At 40.6% G+C, this 21,735-nt stretch overlaps 1 protein-coding gene across 14 annotated transcripts in view; it reads right to left on the bottom strand.

Moving 5' to 3' along the window:
• LPP (LIM domain containing preferred translocation partner in lipoma) overlaps positions 1 to 21,735 on the bottom strand; it is a 652,405-nt gene that overhangs the window by 511,153 nt on the left and 119,517 nt on the right. For 7 of the 14 annotated variants that reach the window (XM_019752112.3, XM_074329282.2, XM_019752113.3 and 4 more), the window contains one exon: positions 10,778 to 10,870. The exons of 6 other annotated variants lie outside the window; for them this stretch is intronic. The gene's annotated coding sequence lies outside the window, so the exon portion shown is untranslated. Of the gene's footprint in view, positions 1 to 2,057; positions 2,080 to 10,777; positions 10,871 to 21,735 lie in introns of those variants that run through there. One more of the 14 variants, XM_088794521.1, reaches the window with a different exon arrangement.

Genomic DNA, 21,735 nt, shown 5'->3' with positions numbered 1-21,735 from the left:
AGTCATTGTTACAGTCCTAAAGTTCTAAATGATTTGTTATTTAGAAACTAATGCTCTTTCCCCCATGATATTGTCACTCACACTACCATTTACTTTCTTAACAGGAAGAACAAGAGGCAGAGTTATGGGTCTCCACTTATTCCACTTCAGCTCAGCCTGCCTTCCCTCAGTCACAGCCCATTGTGAGCTGTTATATGAACATTATCCATCATAAGAGTCTTTGATACATAAAGGCTGAGGACTACTGCTATCGAAGGTAGGGGCAGAGTGACCTGCAAAAGTTGGTTTTCCTAGAAAATAAGAGAATATCTGACTTCCCTATAGACTGGGTAAATCTCTAGCATCAGTCCTGAATTTGTTCTATGGCCTGATGTTTGGGTAACAAAACTACAAAACTCAGAAAGTCCTGCTTATAATCCCTAGCAGTCTCACTAAAAAATTATGCCCACACAGAGGTAACATGAGTGTGTCACCTATTACTCAATTTACACACAACACACACACATACACACACACACCAGTGCACAGAATGGATTCAGTCTGATACTACAAGTGACAAAAAATGCCCACAGTCCATTCAATACATGTCAAGACAATTTATCCTAATACTTAAGAGATAAACATCAGTCTTCCAAGTTTTAATGACATCAGCTTGACCATCACTGTTACCACTTATCTCATAGGACCATAATATGTATCATCTGTCTCCCTCACTACATTGTATATTCCCTGCAGTGAAGGATCAATTATTCATTCAAATAAATATTTACTGAGCAACTGCTATGTGTCAGGCACTAATCTAGATGGTAGGGATACAGCAAAGAAACCAAAAAAGACTAAATTCCTACACTCATGGAGTGTACATCCCAGTGACGAAGGCAGAAAATTCACAAACAGGTAAATTAACACAATTTTCAAAGAGCAATAAATATGTTAAAGATAAAACAAAGTAGGGTAAAGGAAATAGGGGGTGCTTAATGTGGGGAGAGGGATTATCTATATTACATCTATTTTTCTAACCAGTGATTTGGAGCTTTAAATAAAAATACCCATGCCTGGGCCCCACCCCCTGATATTTTGATTTCTTTAGTTTGCAGGTGGGCTTGGGCAACAGCAATTTTTACGGGTAGCCCAGTAATTCTAACATATCATCGGGGTTGAAAACCACTGGTATGCTTGGATTTGAAGGTGAACAGTCCTGGGTTTGAAACCCACCTGTTACATATCATTTGTGTGATCTCAGGAAACATACTTAATTTCTCTGAGCCTCAGTGACTTTATCTGTAAAATGGAATAATAATAGTAATACATACCTTTCTAGGTTATGAAGAATTAATGACGTATGAAAAATCCATAGCAGAGTGCCTAGCACATGGAAAGGATTCAGTATTGGCCATCATTTGCCATTAGCCTTATCATTTAAAAATGCACATAGGAGATGCAAACTGGAGGACTGGTCCTTAGATGGGTTCTGTTTTCCATGTCCAGTGTGGACCTTTTAAGTGTTGTTATTGTTGTTGTTTAGAGCTACTGTTGAAGTAATTGAGTGAGATCATAAGTTACATTTTTCTCTTTCCATTAGGAAGTATCTCTTACAGCATTTTAAAAATATTTTAATGAGCCAAGGTTTATAAACCTAAAGATTTCACATAAAAATCTGACAAAGCATTCCCATGTGGCAATAAATGATTAGCGCCAGACAGCTGCCACCTTTTTCAAGAAAGCCCTTTTAAGCTCTCCACATCCTCCACCACACCCTGCAGCTCTCTCCCCAAAACATGCTCAGACTGTGGCAGGGGACCAGTCAAATTTCATTGGCATCCTTGCACCGTTATTTTCCCCACAGTAGAGGAAAACAAAATGTTTCCTGTACCCAAGACTCTAAGTGAGAAAAGGAAAGCTAGATAAAAGGGCTTCGTGTTTCAAAAAAAAATGACTGGAAGCATTTCTTTGTGGGGATGAAGGGTATCTCTGTGTACTAATTTTGCAAATGCAGTGTGTCTGTGTCAAAAGCATAAAACTTACATGTCACCTGTTCACTCATTTACATAACTTACCTGGTCCTGCAGGCAGATGATGTATCATGTCCTAGGCACTGAAATAGGAGCTTTGCAAACATTAGCTCCTTTAATCCCACAACTCAGTGAGGTACTTTCCATGATCACCATTTTCAAAGCTGAGGAAACTGAACCTTGGAAAGGATAAGCAATGGTCCCGGGTCACATAAATAATAAATGGCAAAGTTAGGTATAGAACCAGAATTGTCTGACGTCAAAGTCGAAACTTCTTCCATCATACTACGCTCCCTCCACCCAGGGAACCATTTAGTGTAATCTAACTATTGAGAACAACAACTAGAAGGGAAAATTCTTGGAAAGAATACCATTACTTTAGAACAGTATCCGGCAGGGCCTCAAATAACGTCAACACCATTTCCTTATTAATACTGATGAGATGCTATACGAACTTAGCCCTTGTTTACGTCACTTAGCCCATGGTAAAATTGATTTCACTATTTGTCATTTTGCTTAAAGTTACAGAGGCTATCGACGACATTAAGTGAGGACTTAATGCATATCTCTGTCTGCATGTGTCAGGCACTAATCTAGCTGGTAGGGATACAGCAAAGAACCAAAATGTATCGTGGACAATGTATCCGTGTCCATGCCACGAATGACGAAGCACCATCCCAATAATTTTTGGAGGCTGCGTCTTTCAGACTTCGAGAAACCCACAGATGACACAATGAAATCATCTCCTCTCTTCCTTTTGTCCCATATAAAGATAGCTCTACTCTTAAATCTGCAAACAAATTGCAAAAAGAAGAAAACACCACTGTGTGTGTGTGTGTGTGTGTGTGTGTGTGTGTGTGTGTGTGTGTTTTGACAAAGATCAAAACCAATGACTGAAATGGAAGACCAAGACACATTCTGCCTCATCTCAAACATTGTCCCTTTGCTGAATTCTCCCTTGGTTCATCTTGTCAGAATTAACCTGCTTCCAGATTTTAATACAGGTACACATATAAGAATATGTAGAAGAAATAAAAAATTAAGCCTCCAAAGAGATACAAAAACAAAGTTCTGGCAGTTAAGAGAAGCGTGCACGATATGAAATTCCTCAGGATTTTGCTATAATCTTGATTGTAAGTGGTCAACTAAAATACATCTACCCAAATAAAAATGCAATTTCTTTGTCTGATAATTTACTGACATTTCTTTTTTAAAGTTTCTGACGTTTAATTATCAAAAGAGCTGTTAATAAAGGTCTTAGCCATAAGGGGGAATTCAACTTTTGAATTTCAGCAATTCTGAAAGAGCTGGACTTTTCTGACAATGTAACTGTAAAGAAACTTGAGTCAAAACACACAAGAAAGGAAAAGATACCTAAGATAGATCAAGCCTATAATTATTTACTGAATCCATACTAACTTCCAGGAACTACTTTGTTAAACTCTCCAGGGAAACAGAGCTCAGTCTTTATTTGGGGTAACAGTGGGATACTGGTCCAGAAGAAATTCAGATATAACTTTATGAAAAGCAGCATAGAAAAGGAAGGTCTGGGAAAAAGCCTATGAGATTCAAAGGGGAGAGAAATTACGTAAATTAGGAACTTTATTGATAAATGAGACATGGAAGTATGAAAATAAAAACTAAATAGTGTACCTTGGTGTTTGCATTTATACCCTTAGTTCTGCCTATAATTTGATGACAGAACTTAAGCAAGTCACTGCCTACATATTAGACTTGCTTATCCCATCACTGAAAAGGAGACATACGGCCTTCCTAGTGGTCTGTTTACAAATCTGGGCATTAAACTACCTTCTGAACTGGAGTTACAGCAAGAAAAAGCAAGTTTTCATCATAATTTACACAAATGACTAAATTGCATGCCACTTCATCACAAAGACTAACGTACTCCTACATGATCAATAGGATCAATAGGGGACACATAAAGAAAGGCAGGCCGATAGGTGCAGTGGTTCCATCAGGGCTCACCCTCCATTGTGTGACAAAGAATGAAGAATGTACAGGGTGATTCTAGGCCCTGCTGCCACCAGTCAATACTGGTTCTGTTGGGTAAGAACTTTATTTCCCACTATAAATTTCCCAGAATATTTCCAGTATTATCTCCCACTACTATTTCCTTTCAAATCTCTATTTTATTAACTAGTATCGACCAAACTTGCCTTAACAAACCAGAATCTCCATGGAGAGGCTGAGAATCTATATTATTAATAACAAGTGTTTTCAATGATCAGACAAGTCAGGGAAATCCTACTACAGAGCAACTGAACTACTCATGAACTGCCCACTTTTTGTCCCTTTTGTGTGTGTCTTCTGCCAGCAGTGTGCTTCTTCCTTCTCTGGTGGTGACATATGCTTAGCTATCTTTCAGGACCCAGTTAAAATACTACCTGATTTCACTACCTTCACACTCTCATACATATATTTCTCATCTCCTCTATTCAATTATGAGATCTTAAGAGATCAGAGCAGTCTGATTCATTAGTTCACTCATTCAAGATATATTTATGGAGTTTCTACCATATGCCAGGTACTGTTCTGGGCATTGGTTACGGAGCAATGAACAAAACAAAGTTCACTATTTTCATGGACCTTCTAGTACAGGTATTGGCAAACAGTGGCTCACAGACCAAATCTGACTCACGGCATGTTTTTGTAAAAAAATTTATTGAAACATAGCCACAATCAATTTTTTACATATTGTCTACAGCAGAGCTGAGTATTTTACATATTGTCTGACAGAATGAGTAGCTGCATCCGAGACCATATGGGCAACAAAGGCTAAAGTATTTACCATCTGTCCCTTTACAGAAAAGTTTGCTGACCCGTTGTAGTATAGCCTTCCCACATAGCACAGTGACTGACAGACAGTAGGCAATTAATAAATACTTAGAGAATAAAGTAAAGATGGAAAGTAAGAATAAGATCATATAAGGCAAGTCCCATGGCAGAGCCTCTTTTACCCAATCTCCATCTAATTATGCCAAAACTAATTTCTACCCAGGATAGAATGTTACTTACAGTGCTACAGTTTAGCATAATAAAAAAGGGAGGCTGTGGCAAGCTTTCAAACCTATGGAAAAGTTAAGAACTAAATAAATTTGCTGTATATTCAGAAGTCATTACTATTTCAGGTTCATTTGATCATAACAGCTGGGCTGGCAAAACATATTACAATAACTGTCTTTTCTGGCTTTCTAGAGCTTACAAAAGTTGGGGGAGAGTTGTCACTGCCTTTCATTGGTTTGCTTGCCTTCCTAATATGCATCTGGTGTAGAGAACCTTTGGGTCATTTGGATCAAGCTGACTAATGAGACTCAGGTTAAGTCAAACACAAATACACAGCTTCACATGAGGAAAACCTCATTCTGTCAAATACCAAAGTCAAGTTTACAGGTGTAAACTAATATCCATACCTTAACAACTGTCTTCTTTACCATGTCCATATGTAAACCCTCTCATCTTTCAAAAAAAGAACTGAAAACTGTGCTCTTTGCAGGCTCTTTCTCAGAGGCTGAGTGGCTATGAAGTAAAGTGGAGAGCTGATATACAGTTAAAGTTTTACAAGTCTTCTGCAGAGTCAGTTTGGTTTACTACAAAGTAACTGTTTTAGAGTCAAACAAGTCTTGATTCCCCAGAAGCTGTGCCACTCATTAACCATGTAAATGTGAGCAAATCATTTAGAGTCTTTGAGCCTCTGCCTCTTATCTACAGAACGGGAATAACATGAGATACATCACGGGGCTGATGTGAGAATTAAACAAGATAGATTAGTGCAAAGCAGCTTTCTCAGAAACAGAAGAAAAGAGGTTTTCAGTAACAGTTGGTTTCTGTCCTTCCATTTTACCCAATAACAAGGGCAACACAGGTTGTCACGCCTCAAAAATACCTCTGTATGATATATCTCAACTCCCTGAAAATGTTACAATATATTTTTTTAAGTCAATAAATTTAGAAAGGTGGCATTTGTATATTTTTGACTCTTTCTTAGTCCAACCTGAAGAAAATTATTTCCCTTGAATTTACTACTCAGAAGCTATATAATAGCTCTTGTTTATTCTATCTCCTGACTGCTGATTTCTAAGAAAATATTGGTTGAAACAATAGTCTCCGAAACCATTACATTAAGAATATCCTGATGATCATCACAGAGTGAATAATCAGGTCAGTTCTAAACATCCCTCCTGATTTCGAAGCGAAACAAAAATGGTCAAGCTCCAGTCAGTTTCACTTTCTGGTTCTGTGGTCCCTTGGCCCCTATGATCCCTTTATAAAATCCAACAAAGAAACAAATATGCTCCCATCAAAATAGTCTCCATTCCCTTTACAGGTAGATATGGATAGGTGAATAGATATATGGATGACATAGGGAGATGGAGAGAGACTGATGAAAGGGGTAGGCAAGAATGGCCAGAGGATGGATGAATGGCCAGAGGATGGAAGACTAGAAGGGTGATCGGATGGGTACGTAGAAGGACAGATAGGTTGCAGTATGGACAAAAAGAGAAATGGATCTCAGGCAAATGAAGATGACAAGATGCTAAGTAGACACATTGAAATGCATAAAGAGAGGCGAAGAGATAAATCTATGACAGAAAGATCAATCTCAGGACCGAAATACTAGCACAATTCCCTCTCCTAGCCTACTGCTCCTTAAATCTCCATTTAAAAAAATACCCAAAGGTCTCTCATTATGTCATCATATCCAAAAATGAGGTAACTATAGTTTTATGTATATGCCCAGCAATGGAAAAGACCCTTTGTGCAAAACAAATTTACCGCATCCTCCTAATAAAGAGAAAATGAAAAGCCTTCCAGAAGGCATAAGGCAACTCATCTAATGCAGTACATTCATGAGACTACACATACTATTTTTCAATGTTTCTCTAACTACCGTTATGTTAATTAAGATAACTCTGGACTAATAGATTTTTCACAGTCAGAATTTTCTCTAAATTAACAATTCTACAGGTTTAATTTTACCTTACCTAAAAGTACTGCTAAACTCCAGTCCAATACATATTAATTCAGAATGAAATAAAACATCAAATTCCTCTAATGCAAAAACAATGCCAAGTGCCCCTGCCTTGTGTTCCCTTTGTGGTCAGCACTTAATAATGGAAACAATGGTTAAATATATCACAATAGATGCAAATATATCACTCACACAATGCAACATTATGCAGTGATTAAAATATATATTTTTGAAGACTGTTTACTGACATGGGAAAATGTTTATAATGTTACATAAAGAAAATGTAAAACTAGGTATGTAAAATATAACCTCCTTAAAAAAAGAATAGAGTAGTTATATATGTAAAATACAACAGTGGTTATCTCTGAATGATGGTTTATAGATGTTTTAATTTTCTTTTTCATATTTTTGTGCATTTTAATTGTCTAAAATGGATGTATATAAGTTTTATAATTGAAAAAGAAAGGTTTATTTTGTTTTGGGAAAGACACCAAGATAAAAAATAGGAAGTTTTTGCTTGTTTGTTTTTTTCATTTACAGAGTATTTTCACGTCCGTTAACTCATCTGATCCATTTTAACAACTCAGAGAGATGAGTTCAAGAATCCCCACTGAGAGCCACGCAGTCAAGCTCACACAACAAAATGGGACAGAGGAGACCTGACTCAAGGATCCCTGGTGCCCTATTGCCTTCTTTACATTGTCCATTCATTTATCTCAGGAAAAGAGTTCTGTTGTTTAGTGCTGTTTTGTTTTGTTTTTTCCTAAAGTGGCTTCAAAAGTGTTTTGCTTGCCTTCCTCCCCAAAGTACCCACATCTTATTAAAACAAAACAAACAACAACAACCAACAACCTGCACACATAATCCTACCTGGACCCCTTAACCCTTTGCCTCACAGTGGGAGAAGAAGACACTGTTCAAGAACATTTCCTACTGTTACTATTTTCATCAACGTATAAAGCCAATTATCCGAACAGTCCGTCCAATCTATTCAGGGGATGTCTAGGCACAATTTGAAAAATGACACAGCCTGACCTAGATAAGAAAACTAGAGACAACGATTTGAAAGCTGCTTAAGACGACAGAACACTGAGGGAGGTTCAGAGTCAGCATCGAAGAAACACCTCAGCTCAAATCTAGCCGGTCTTGGGATGACTCAACAGTGCTGCTGAGCCGTCTTCCTGCCCATTCATCAGACAGGTTTTTCCATTAGAATTTACTGACGGCATGCTCCCCAGGAAGGTGGTAAGATCAATTCTGCAGTTTTAAAATAGGAAAGAGATGACTGGAAAGTCATAACACTCACTCCACATAGTAGACTCAAAAAAGCCCCGGGAGAGGATGCTGACGACGGAAGGCACGCTGGCTCCCTTTTCACCTCTGCCAGTGAGCACACTCACCACAGTCCGTATGTTCTGCAGTTTTTACTGAAGAATTAACTGATTCTGACAAAATATGGTGCATTACCAAAGGTATAAGACAGATTAATTATGTGGGGAATATATATAGGAAAAGGATGGACCCGCTTAGAGTCTGGGGGCAAGAAGAGAAATTGAGTCTTTGTTGAAAGGTTGGAACCTACAGAATAAGACAGAGCCTCATAACTGGCCACACCTTTACTGGGGCTGAGGGAAGAACTCCTGCCCTTAGTTTTCCTCCTGTGAGAACTTCTAGAACGGATCCCATAGCACATACACGTAGGAGCAACAAAAGTATTGCTGGGCAGAATAAACACTCATTATGGGAATGAGCCAGGGTATAAAAGAAGCAGATGGTCTGAGCTATTGTTCCTTTGTAGCATCGTCCAGCTTCCTCTCCAGCTGAGACCACGCCCTTTTAGAAACCTACTCACTCTCTTTTCATGCCCTGAGTGTATCTTTCTCATCCTGGAACCACTGGATTTAATATCTTTTAAAAAGCTTTTACTGTAAGCACTGCACACCATAAAAGTAAACTGGTAACAGTAGATTTTAAGCAGGGGTGCCCATCAGAATTGCCTAACAAAGATTTTTGAGATACAAATGCCCAGAGCTACACCAAAAATATGTAGGGATGCAGACTGAAAATCTGAATTCTGGTAAAGCTTCCCTGACGGAAGCTGACCCACAAGGTCAGATGAGAACTATTGCTGTCTGGCGCCATCATCAAACTGGAGAACCAAAGAGAACCAAAGGTAAGGAAAGCAATGAGGTGCCTGTGCTAGTGACTCCAAGAGGGTCAAGAGGCCAGGAAGTTACCTGTGTACATGGTAGACACAGGGAAGAAAAGAGGGCCAGAGAATGACTAGGGTAACAGAGAGGCGTCCCCAAGGCAACAGAAGGCTGCCCCCAAGAGAACAGGAGTGTGATCTCTCACAGGTCTCCAGAAAGGAGGAACTATTCTCTTTGGAGCCCTGGGGTAAGGTAAACAGACATTTGGGCAGGATTTGGGTTTGCAGGGATGGGTTTGCAAAAGGTCTCCGCCTTGGGAAGTCTGATTAATCAATGTATACAATATATTCAGTTTATGATCTTGAAAAAGATGACAGTAAGTGAAGGTAGGTGAGCAAACCCTCTGCATATTGCTTTCAATATTGTTGAAACAATAATAGGCTCCAGAGAAACCCTGAATTGGAAGGAGTTTGTCACAGGCCCCCAAATCAAAGAAGTATAATCCATCATGGCTACTAAATTTCTATGACAAATCTCTTCAGCCAAAACAAGATAGAGAGCTTAGCTAATTACACTTCCCTGATTCCTTTGAATGTCAAAATCAAGTCCAATTCAGTTGTCTTGTGAAAACGCATAAACAAATCCTGTTTCACTTCAAAATGAAATCCCGAATATAAAACAGAGGATTAAGCTGGCTGCTGAAACCAAGTTTCTTTGGATAATGATCTTTATATTTGTTTCTTCGTCTTTAAAATGGGAATAACAAACTGTTCTCCGTTGTATATAACATGAAATAATATCCTATGCAGTTGTTAAAGAGTGAAATTCCTACCTCTAATTGCTAAATAAACTACTGACTTACTGTATATTAGATGTTTTGAATCTAATATACATCCCTTTGTTTTCTATAAGCAATATATAATTCCAAATTTGTATCATCAATCTATTCAATTTCTGATTTGCAAGAATCCCTTCTGATTTATCCAAAATTCCACAAACAGAATTTACCTGTTCAACGGGACTCTCCCACGTATGCTATCATTGTGGAATTCATGCCTTTACCCTGTGTATTTCTTTACCCCACTGCATTCCCTAAAAAGAATTCTGGAGGGGAAACAAAGAGTCTGGTATTCACATGTAATGTCTGAAGTTTAACACTGAAGGGTGGTTGTTATTTCTGAAATGGGGGTTGATTCTTGCACCACAGACCCTGACAGCATTACACAAGACCTGTTTCCTCCAGTTGGAGTTATTTCCTGTGACCTTAGATTGGTGTTTCCTAAGTAGATGAACCAGCCTGAAGTACAAACTGAATTACATCTTCTCTGCTCAGAAAACTGTCCCTCACTTCCACAATAGGACCCTCTTACCTTCCAGCATCCCATTTTTGTGTGTGTGTTTGTTTTTTCCCTAAAGGAACTCTGTTGGAATTTGGGTGAGAAATGCAAGTAAGCCTCCTGTCGGGGCAGAACACTTCCCTCCTACCTTGCTTTTTGCCTTTTAGTGTTGCTCTCCAACCACCCTCTTTGTCTGCAGGGGAGGAGGAGTGAGTTACCCAATTATTGAGTTTGGAGAAGGAACTAAGCATGTGCAACTCAGCCCTTGTTCCCAACCTTGGGATTTACCTGAAAGATGGAAGCATACACTCCCTGCTGCTCAAAGTTAGGCGTTTGACAGGCACAGTCCCCTCTGCGGAAGTTGTCACAAGCAGGCCTTATCTGAAAGGAAGAGGGTAACGGATTCAGGAGTGCTGTGTTAGGAGGCCCACTGAGCTAACAGACCTAAAGCCCATTCTACACTTAGTCTTTATCTCCAGCTGCCTGACCCCTTACTGCATTACTTTCATCTGGTTTCTAGAGGGACAGAAAATAATGGTAGGCAGAACAGCAAACAGAGCTGGGACTGAGACCTGGGGACAAGGCAGGGGCTAAGTTCAGTCTCAATTAGTCCCTGAAGCCCCGACATATGACATACTGTCTACTCTAACCACACCGAATGTACCTCGCACCTGGGTACACCTGGGCCTCTGCCTTCACTCACACCCTTTCTTCATCCTCAAACTACCTTCCCAAACCCTTACCTCATTCACACCACCCTGACCACCCCCCTCCACGCAGGGTAAAATCACCCCGCCTTCTCAGATGCAGCCAACCTCGGGGACCTCTCCATTCCCTGAATCCTCGCCGTTCATTCTCTCTTCTAAGCTGTTGGTCTTTATCACTCTGTAATTACACAGACATTTTTAAAGTCAAATCTCTAGAAGAGTCTAAGTTCCTTCATTGTCAAGGACTGAGCCCCATTCATCTCCAGGCATTCCTCCCCAGCCCCTGCCACTGGCACAAGTTCACTAGCATTTGCTTCTTATGCGCCAGGCAAGAAACTAGGAGCATTCTCTTCATTATCTTGTTTAACCCTCCCTAGGAAGTAGGCACCATTATCTCTCTCTAGAAGAAACAGGGGCTGTGCTCACAGAAGCTCACTACTCCAGGATCTTGCTCTCTCTCGTGGAACTCTGGGATGCTTGTAGGCTTGAGGCAGAACAGCAGATGGTGATGGGAAGTAAGATTCAGGGGGACTAAGTTTAGTTCAAAACTGAGGGTTCCACCTTCACTGCCTTGACCTTCACCTACACTGCCTCTGGGTGTAAGGAGAAAAAGAATTCTCACTTAAAAAAAAAGGGGAGGAGGGAAGATAAAGAAAATAAAAGTCCACATGGGCATCGCTCCATGAAGGGCCTAACTGCTCACTGTGGACCCGTTTCCCCAGTCCCAACGCTCGCTCTGAAAACAGAGGACTGGATAACTGTGGTTGTGTCACTAGATGAATAACAAGCCCCGAGGATCACTAGAATTACAAGACCCAGACCAGATCCACTCAAATATAGCTGGAAGCTTTCTAGTAACTCTAACCGTGCATGGGGAATGAGCAGCTCAGAGAAGTGAGTCACTTACTGGAATCCGTGCTGCCTGCATTACTCAGCTGATATTAATACACCCACTTGTTCATTAAAGTTTAATTGGAGTTCATGTGAATTGGTTTCACCGGATACTTAATCAAAGAGAAATGTTTGTGTATGAACTGTTCACGTACAAAGCTAGAGAGCGCAGCATCCCTTGAGCCTCTACACTTTTAGTCTGTTCTTTTAACTCTGTTGACACAATAAGTTAGTCAGAGAGGGTGGGACAATGACCCTGAAGGAGGGGGAAAGAGGTCCAGACAAACACAAGAGTAGATGAAAACTCCTTTGTGCGGCACTAGCCACAGCTCCCTAACTCATCAGCGATAGCCTCGTCAGCCAGGACTCAAAAGCTAAACCCTAAGTAGAACTTGTTCGTTATCAAAGCTGCAGGCCTCCTTTTTACCCTGGGCACCTGTCTTGCAGCAGTACATCTTTATTTTTAAAATGGGTGGATAAGAAAATTAACCATCATTCAACATAATCACACATTTCTCTTGTACTGACAAGCAAACCAGGAACACAACCCCAAACGCCTATTTATACAATCAAGGGCTGTCAGTACCCTGTTATTTCTTATGGAGTATCTCACTAATCAACATTTCTGGAAGTATAAAATTTCAAAGCTCCTAAAAATATGTGCATGAAGTTGAGGAGAAACAGATTGTCATATGGGGTCTCTGGTCCCGCTCCCCACACAAGAACGCAGGACATGATGAGGCCAAAAAGGAACACCCACGGAGCCAAGGATGGGGGGACCATACCACTATATTGCCTCTCTGGTGGCTGGGCTGGAGCCACAGGGAGCAGGAGCCACACAATCTGCAACCTGCCGTCCACTTCTCTGTCAACCAACCCACCCCACTTGCTAGCCACAGTCCGCCATCCGCTTCTCTGCCAACCAACCAACTAACTAACCAACCAACTAACTAACCAACCAACTAACTAACCAACCAACTAGCCACAGCGGATGGCCATCTGATTACAGCGGATGGCCATCTAATAACCGAGCCAGCACCTTTCCACAGGAGGCCAAGAGCCTGGAAACTGCTCTCTGGGATTCTGTCAAGTTTGGCAGCTCTTATGCTGTCAATTTTCCCTTAGGCGTGGTCATCATTGCTAGGTGCCCATGACTTTTTGACCCAAAACAAACCAAGGTGAATTTAAAACTTGACACTATACACTATTTAATTTACTAAAGCACCACCCTTCAGAGTTTATAGATTGAAAGGCAATTTACTCATTTTTCACCAGCTTTATTGAGATATAATCTACACACCATGCACTTCACCCATAGAAAGTCTACAATTCAGTGTTTAGTATATTCACAGAGTTGTGCAAACATTGTCACAATCTACTAAAGGACATTCTCAGTACCCCAAAAAGAAACCCATGCTCATTAGCATTCACTCTCATCCTCTCCCCACCCCTGCCAGCAACCACTAATCTACCTTTTGTCTCTATAGACTATATGGATTTGCCTATTGAGGACATTTCTTATAAATTGAATCATATAATATGCTATCTTTCGTGACTGGTTCTTTCACCTACATGTTTTCAAGATTCATTCATGTAGTAGCATATGTCAGTACCTTATTGCTGAATAATATTCTTTTGAGGGGTGATATACTACATTTTGCTTATCCATTCAGCAATCTACCTTTCAAAAATAAAATAGATCCCTGTCTACCAAAGAATAGCAAATTATCTAGCACTTAGCTTGGGAGATAAATTGCTCAGTGATCGCACTCATGACTGTCCCATTACACATGTGAAGAAAGTGAGGCTGTGTTGGGGAATTCTCAAGTGTGGAGGAGGCGGCAGAGCCCGCAGCCCAAGCCAATCTAAAGTTAAAACTCATTGGGATGATCCGTCTGCATGTTGTTTCACAGTTTACGATCTGCTCTCACAGACACGATGAAGCTAGACTGTGGCTCCCTAAGGAAGGAGCTGCAGTGTTTGCATCTCTGACTTCCCCCAAGGTGCCGCCGAACATAGCTAGGAATGCACTGAAGGAGCAACACTCACAACCATCTCTCTCTCAAGGAAAACCACCTTTTTCAGCTTCTTAAGATATGATCCAAATACTTAGTAACAAGCACCTACTATGTGCCAGAAACCATCATGGTGATTAATAAAAGATGACATCTTCCCTGCAGGAGTTCAAAATCTAGAAGAGACCAAACCAATAGACACTGATTTGTCAATCAATGGCAGATTAAACAGAATTAAGCATGTGACAGAAATTCAGAGAAGGGGATCTTCTGCTTCTTACATCTCATTTGCCATGCTAGTGATTTCATTTCTGATCTTGTTTGTAGAACGGGAGCTAATTATTACAAGACACACATAGGTGGAACATAAACATTCATGGAGATAAGAGAATTCATAGCTATGCATGCCCTGAAAAATATTAATCCAAGCCCATCAGTATCTGGGACATGAATGAGGGCCAATTTCAGCACCCACATCAGCAGATAATATAGACCAAAAAGGAAACCATCAAAGATGGAAAATCAAGGGAGTCATCAGTCCAAACCCAAACACTTTCTGCCTCCTTCTAAAGCAGGCTTTTTAAGACACTGTCAGGAAGCTGCCAATTCACTCAGAAGTAGTCACCTAAGAAACCGTGTGGTGTGAAGTAAAGAAACAGGCTTCCGAAATACATGTAAGCTAACCCATACTCTGCTCCAATAGGCTAATAATACAACACTGGGCTTCTGTGGTGCCATGTGTCTAAGGGGCTCAAAGACACTTGCCAAAGAGAACTCAGTCCTTCCCACCTGCCCACCCAACGCCCACCCCACACCCCCTGCAAGCATAGCATTGACTCCTAGCCATGAGAGCTCAAGAGCATCTTCATTCCCCTGTTCTGTATCCTGAGGACACACCAAGCTTCCAGGTAAAGGCACCTTGCAATCAGAACTGAAAGTCCAACTCATGCTTCTGGTTTTTGTAATGTAAGTGTATATAACCACCATGGATCCAACGCATGGAACAGATCAGGTTTTCATGGAAACCAGAAACACTTGACACACATAAGGAGAACTTCTTTCTGTTAAACTTTCTGCCAGCACGAAACCCTCTGTAATATACATATCCAGTTTGTACATCAATACAAGTGTTCTTTAAATTCCTGTAGCAAGTTCATACATCCTGTTTCCTAATTACCTCATGCACAGAAGGAATTTTACCTTCACCTCTCTTATTCATTAAAGCAAGTTTGAGGAAATACTTTGACATTTGATTTTTGAAAACACATACTGGTTTAACAGAAAGTCGTAGAGATTCATTGCTGTTTATACTTGGGAAGAAACAAGTTAATATAAATCACAGTTAACTTTTAAACCAATGGAAAATAAAGGTAAGCATTTTTTAGATTTATTTTTACTCTGTATAACCTGAGTACGTTTGGTAAGAATGACCTCATTACAGTCAAATCAGGGTACTGAAGCAGAAAGTACCTCAGAGTTAAGAGTTCTGGGTTTGCATCCATCACTGCTTTAAGAAAACTCACTTCATCTCTGAGTACTGTTACATCATCTCTAAAATGGAAATAATAAGCTCTACCTTTCCTACCTCATAGGGCCACCATAAGATACACACACACACACACACACACACACACACACAAAGTAGCGCTCTGAAAACCACAAAGCCCCATACACAATGTAAGGTATTTCCTTAATGTCCTTTCCTATTAAGACATTTTTAAATGACATGAACAAACATTTTTGCCTTTCTGTTTCTATTCTGAATAAGCCAAGATACACCCCAAAAATCAACACTACCAATTCCAGGAAACTACACACACACACACACACACACACACACACACACACACTCATATGTACAAGATTTGTAAAGGTAATTGTTTAGGACCATAAGTCTAAGAAAACACAAGATCCTGAAGAATCTTCCATCTTAGAGATATCCTCTCAGCAGCACAACTTTAAAATTAAGTCTTTTTCAGTATATTCTTACATGTTAAAAGTGTGTGAAATATATGTTAGAGTATATCACCTTTCAAAAAGTGGCATGCCAAAATTCCCACCCACCTCCTTCTGGTGCAGGAGAAATGGTACCAGGAAGAGGTGGCCCCAGTATATCAACACCTCTTAGAGAGGAGGAAAATGGGAGACCGCTCTGAGGACAGAACCCAGGCACATGCAGACTAAGGGAAGATAGAACCTAATGACACAGAAAATATTCCACCTTACAGACCATCTTTGACCAGTAAATGACCCTCAGTAGCCACATGGCAATGCTCCATGAATGAGCTTATCGAGGATGTGAATACACCCCACTCCCCAAGCACACTATCATCTGAAATTTACTCTATGAACTATCATTTACAGATAAGCAAGGCTCAAGGATGGAGAAGCCAAAAACTTTTCAAGGTCACTGGTGGCTCTGCAAATGCAACTCCTGTGTCCCAGGCTCCACTGGTTCACTGTCCTTGAGTGAACAGGCCAGGGTCCTAAAGCAGTCCTAAACTGTTCAACCTTCGTCATAATTGTAGTACAACTGAATAATAAGAGCACATGTATACAGGGCCTGCTGTGTCAGGCAGTGTTAATCATGCTAAACATACATTTTAACTTATTTCTAACTTACTGAACCCGTACAATGACCCCATGAAGTAAGTCCATTTTATAGATGACGAAATTCACAGAGAGTGAGGCTGTTTGCCCAAAGTCATACAATATTATGTGGTGGAGCAGATTTAAACCCAGGCAGTCTGGCTCTGGTGGCTGTTCCTAACCAATACACAACACTTCCTGTTCATGCGGACTTTCGACACTGGCTGAAGACCCACCATGAACCAGGCACCTTTGGAGATTCTCACATACATTTTCTAATTTATTCTAACGACAATGGGAGAGAGATTGTATTATCCCTAATTCAAAGGAAGGTACTGAGATTCTAAGAGATAATGTAACAGGTTTTTATAAACACTAAGAAACACACTAGGGTTGTACCCCTGTACAATTTCAAGTTTAGTGCTCTTTGTCAACCCCCAGGTTCTGTACCAGCTCTGACATCGATACACTGCACAGTCCTCTAATCATCATGGACACTGTCTACCTACCTATTTATTCATTCAGCTTTTGCCAAGTGGTGCAGTAGAAAGAACATGTGTTTAGGAGACAGGAAGACCAGAGAGGTTCCATCACTTATTAGTTGTGTGACTGAGACAAGTTACTTAGCCTCTCTATGCTTCAGTTTCCTCACCTAACCAGTGGAAACAATGATCATAGTACCTGCCACCATCTCATAGGATTCTTATAAAAAATAAATTAGAAGATACATGGAGAACAGTGACAGTGACTGGTACATAGCAAGTTCTCAATAAAAATTAATTCAATGACTAATTGAGAGAAACATTAAGATTAAACGGCGTACTCTACGAAAAATTGTTACTAGCACTGCTGTCATATAATAGCTGCTCAAAACCAAAAACGGTATTCATTTATTAATATCCTTTCTAATAGTCTAAACTCGCCTTGAGTCTCACAGCCCCGTTTGATCTGGTTGCTAAACCCTACAGGGGCTGGCAGAGTACCCTGCACGTTAGAGATGCTCAGAGTTCATGATTATGTGATCTTTCTCTAAATTTACCATGGAAAGAAAATCTAAGATGCTAACATAACTTCTCTGAAAGCTAGGGAGCTTCAGTTGTCCATTTTCACCCAAAATTTTATATTCAATGTGGAAATTACTACCCATAATTGAAGTCTAATCCACACTAAAAAGTCTCAAGTTAAAGTTCTTATTTATTTCTGATACATTTCCCAAAAAATAAAGAAGGAAAGTGGTTTCCCCATCTCCACATTTTAAAAGCTTCTCTCTGTCTTATCTAAAGACTGCTGTATTCCTCATGAAATCATTCATTTTGCACCAGGTCCTTCACAGATGGAAATCACAAGTACTTTCCTCAGTCATGAAAGCGAGAGAGAGAGAGAGAGAGAGAGAGAGAGAGAGAGAGATCATAAGTGCAAGAAATGGAGGACATGTAATACTAAGAAAAAGTTCATATGACAGAATAACTTCAACCAGGACATCAAAGGAAAAACAGCTGCAAGAGTACATCATTAAATTTGAGGGGGAAACTAATGTGTGTGCGCACGTGTGTGTGTGCGTGCACACATCTATGGAAAAGAGCTAGGATGAAAACCATCCACCACAGGACAGGAGAAATAGTGCTCACACCAGGATTTACGGGTGACGGTGTGAAGGGACACAATGCTGCCACAGGCCCAGGGGCTGGAAGACCAGATCTTGTCCCTCAGCTCTGCCATTCACCTGCCTCCTCTGGAACATGTCTTTCCCACACAGTCTTCTATTCTCCGAACGACGCCCTCACTGGACCGGTGTGAGACTTAAGCAACAAAGAGATGTGAAAGTGTTTTGGAAACATTTGTACAAACATAAATGGACATTACTACCCATTTATTCCAATGCCATGGAGAACAACTTTTGTCTGAGCCAATGTGCCTCACAAATGGCATCTATTCTGATCACAGGCTGCTTTCCGCAACGGAAGAAGGGATGCGAACAATTTTCCAGAGAGGCAGTGTTTTTTTTTTTTTAATTTCTCTATTATTTCCAAAACAATAAAAGCAAAATTGTTCCCCTCCCCTTTCGTTTTTCCAAATAAAAATAAATTATAACCCTAACTTTCTAATAAATGCAGGATGGAGCTGTCCTTAAGTAAAAGCTTTTGATAACAAATTGCCTGTACTAACTGCTATTTTACTGCTGAATTTTTTATTGTTGCTTAAGCACAGCAATTATGCTAATAAGACTTGGAGGATGGTACATTGAGTATTGAATCTGACAGATAAAATACTCAATAAAATGCTAATCTCACCTGAAAATTAGAATCAGACAGCCTTATTAGTATTTATGGATATAGCATCTTAAACATGTTTTTTTTTTAAGATGAATATATATGAAATCAACGTTGTCTCCTAATACAACCTGCCATTTCTAGGCCTGTATGTGCTTTAAATTCAAGGTGATGATTACATACATTGCCTTAGCTTTGCTTCTTGACACAGAAATGAGAGCTTATTGGTCCTCTCTGCTACATAAAGAAGCAGGCAATAAAATGTTTTTCTTCCTCCATCCACCTCCCTCCTTCTCTGCCCACCCCACCTCATCTCTCCCCAAAACGGAAGGTAAGAACTGTCTGAGCAGAAAGAAAAGGCAGATTTGACAGCAACAAGAACCATTTGTCAAACCATCTGGCTTCTCTCTTCACCTGACAGGAGGGAAGAGTGATGTGTCAAAAAGAGCAGGGAATTGAGGATCCAAAGAGCTTGCTTCTCATCTTGATTTTTGTCATTTCCTCAAAGTGTGGTCTTGCCAGGCCTCGGTTTCCTAAACAGGGACCTTCTAGAGCCCAATGGTCAAGTCTCTATGAGAAGTGAGTCTCCCTGAGTTGCATTTAAAAATGGGGATTAAAGCCCCAGTATCCATGTAGAACTGAATATCATAAGACAAGGTATAGAGAGATAAACAGATAGACAGATAGATGATAGATAGATAGATAAGATAGATAGATAGATAGATAGATAGATAGATAGATAGATAGATAGATAGATAAAGATAGATAGATAGATAGATAGATAGATAGATAGATAGATAGATGATAGATAGATAGATAGATAGATAGATAGATAGATAGATCAGGTGGGTACCTAAGATTGTGGAACTTGCGCTTTGATTCACATGGTCCCCTTTTGCCACGTATCCCCAGTATATATTTGAAATGGTCGAGGCTTAAATTCAGAAACCTCAGACACCAAATGAAAAAAGACAGCACTGTTTAACATTTGTCCTCAGGAACTTAACTGGTTTTTCTTTTTACAGCAATACACTTACTCTGGGAGGAGCAAAGCAGTCAGCTGCCCATTTTTAAAAAGGAGAAACTAATGATATCTGAATATTGCAATATTATTTACAAAAAATATATATCTTCTCTGATTTGATTTCCACATGAACCCCATGAAGCAGAAGGAGAGAACAAATCCTCTTCTCCAGAAGTTGCCATAGCTAGGGCAACGATGATCAGAGGACTTAATCTTGTATCCAGAGTACGTGGGTTCTGGGGTCCAGACAAGCAGTTTTGCCTTCTGACTACCTCCTGCCTGCTGCCAAGCACACCACAGGGCCTCTGGGTTACAGGCCTGTTCAATCACCCCAAACCCAAACACCCAAGTAACTAGTCCCACCTGGACACAAGGGCCAGTGAACAGGAATCTCAGCACCCACAGTAGCCACACCAGAGTCTTCTCCCACCCATTCCAAAGCTTCAAAAAGCTGACAACCTTTCCAGAAGTTTCTGTCTCCCCCTGGGTAGGTCTTAGGCATGGACAAACCAGGCTTGTACTGAATGGTGGAATTTGACATATTGTGACAAAATCGGGCACGAATCCCCGGACTCCACTTCACTCAGGGCCCTTGGAAAGTCACTTGTCTCTATAAGCCCCATCTCTTCCTCTACCTGTTCGTCTTTTCAAGACCAGAGATATCATTTTGACATGAAGAGGGAGAAAAGAGAGGAAATGTGCTCCAAAAATACAAACAATTCAACAGAACAAAGGGTCTTCATATCCCTTTCTTCAGCTGCTACTCACAATGCAGAGCTGAGCTGAGCATCATCCCCATTTTTCAGATGAAGAAATAAAGGCCTAGAAGTTCATAAATTCTCCCAAGATAACACAGGAGCTAGGAGATCCTCAGCCCATAGCTGGGGGCCCAGGGTCAGGGGAGGAATGCTGGTACTGGTGATTAGCCCAGGGCAGGGTAGAACCAGTCATTAGATTCTACTGTTAGTTACTAACCACAATGTTCCAAGACACCTAACCCTCCCTCTGCCCCCCCAAAAAAAGCTGGCATTACCCTAATATCAGAGATCTGCACGACCCTCAGGTACTGACCAAGTAACTACCTCCTTGTACTGTTTCACACACATAGAAACAACCATTTACAGTCACCCCTGTATCTTTATTGTACTATGTCCAACACTGCAATTTGCAAAGCACTGTCACAACATCCTTATCTAATAGGAATCACCATCCCCCAAGTTACAGGAGGAAAAGTGGAGGCACTAAGAAGCCGCTTCACTTGCCCAGTTCTCCTAGGTTTCTAAAGGCAGGGCTAGCACTCAGGTTCAGGCCACCAAACCCAGAATGCTCTGTTCTTTTCACTTGATTAGGCCACCTCTGAATTGCCAGTGCCACCATTTCTTCAGTAAACAACCAGAGTAGAAAGTCAGCTCTGAACTGACACATCTCCCAACAGAGTAACGATTCGAGTCATACTTCGAGGAATAATTTCTGGGAAAGCAGAGTAGGTGATGCTATCAAACAGTGAAACTTAAAACTCCTACTCACTACCTGCCTGGGAGGGAGCAGGAAATGGGGCTGAGGCCCTTTCCCTACAGGCTGCCCCTGCCCATTTCTGTCACTCACAGTCATTACTAAATTCAGTACTGTAAGCAAATGAAAGCTGTTTCCTAGCTCTTTGGCCTTGGGTAAGTCCCCTACGTCTTTGGTCCTGTTACTAATACTCACTCGTGTACAGATGCACATACACAGACACACACACACACACACA

This window comes from Rhinolophus sinicus, chromosome 17 (assembly GCF_057876585.1).
Source record: "Rhinolophus sinicus isolate RSI-liver-muscle chromosome 17, RSI-T2T, whole genome shotgun sequence".
Classification (NCBI taxonomy): Eukaryota; Metazoa; Chordata; class Mammalia; order Chiroptera; family Rhinolophidae; genus Rhinolophus; species Rhinolophus sinicus.
The sequence above is the reverse complement of the archived record's forward strand: the minus strand, read 5'-3'. Positions and strand labels throughout refer to the sequence as shown.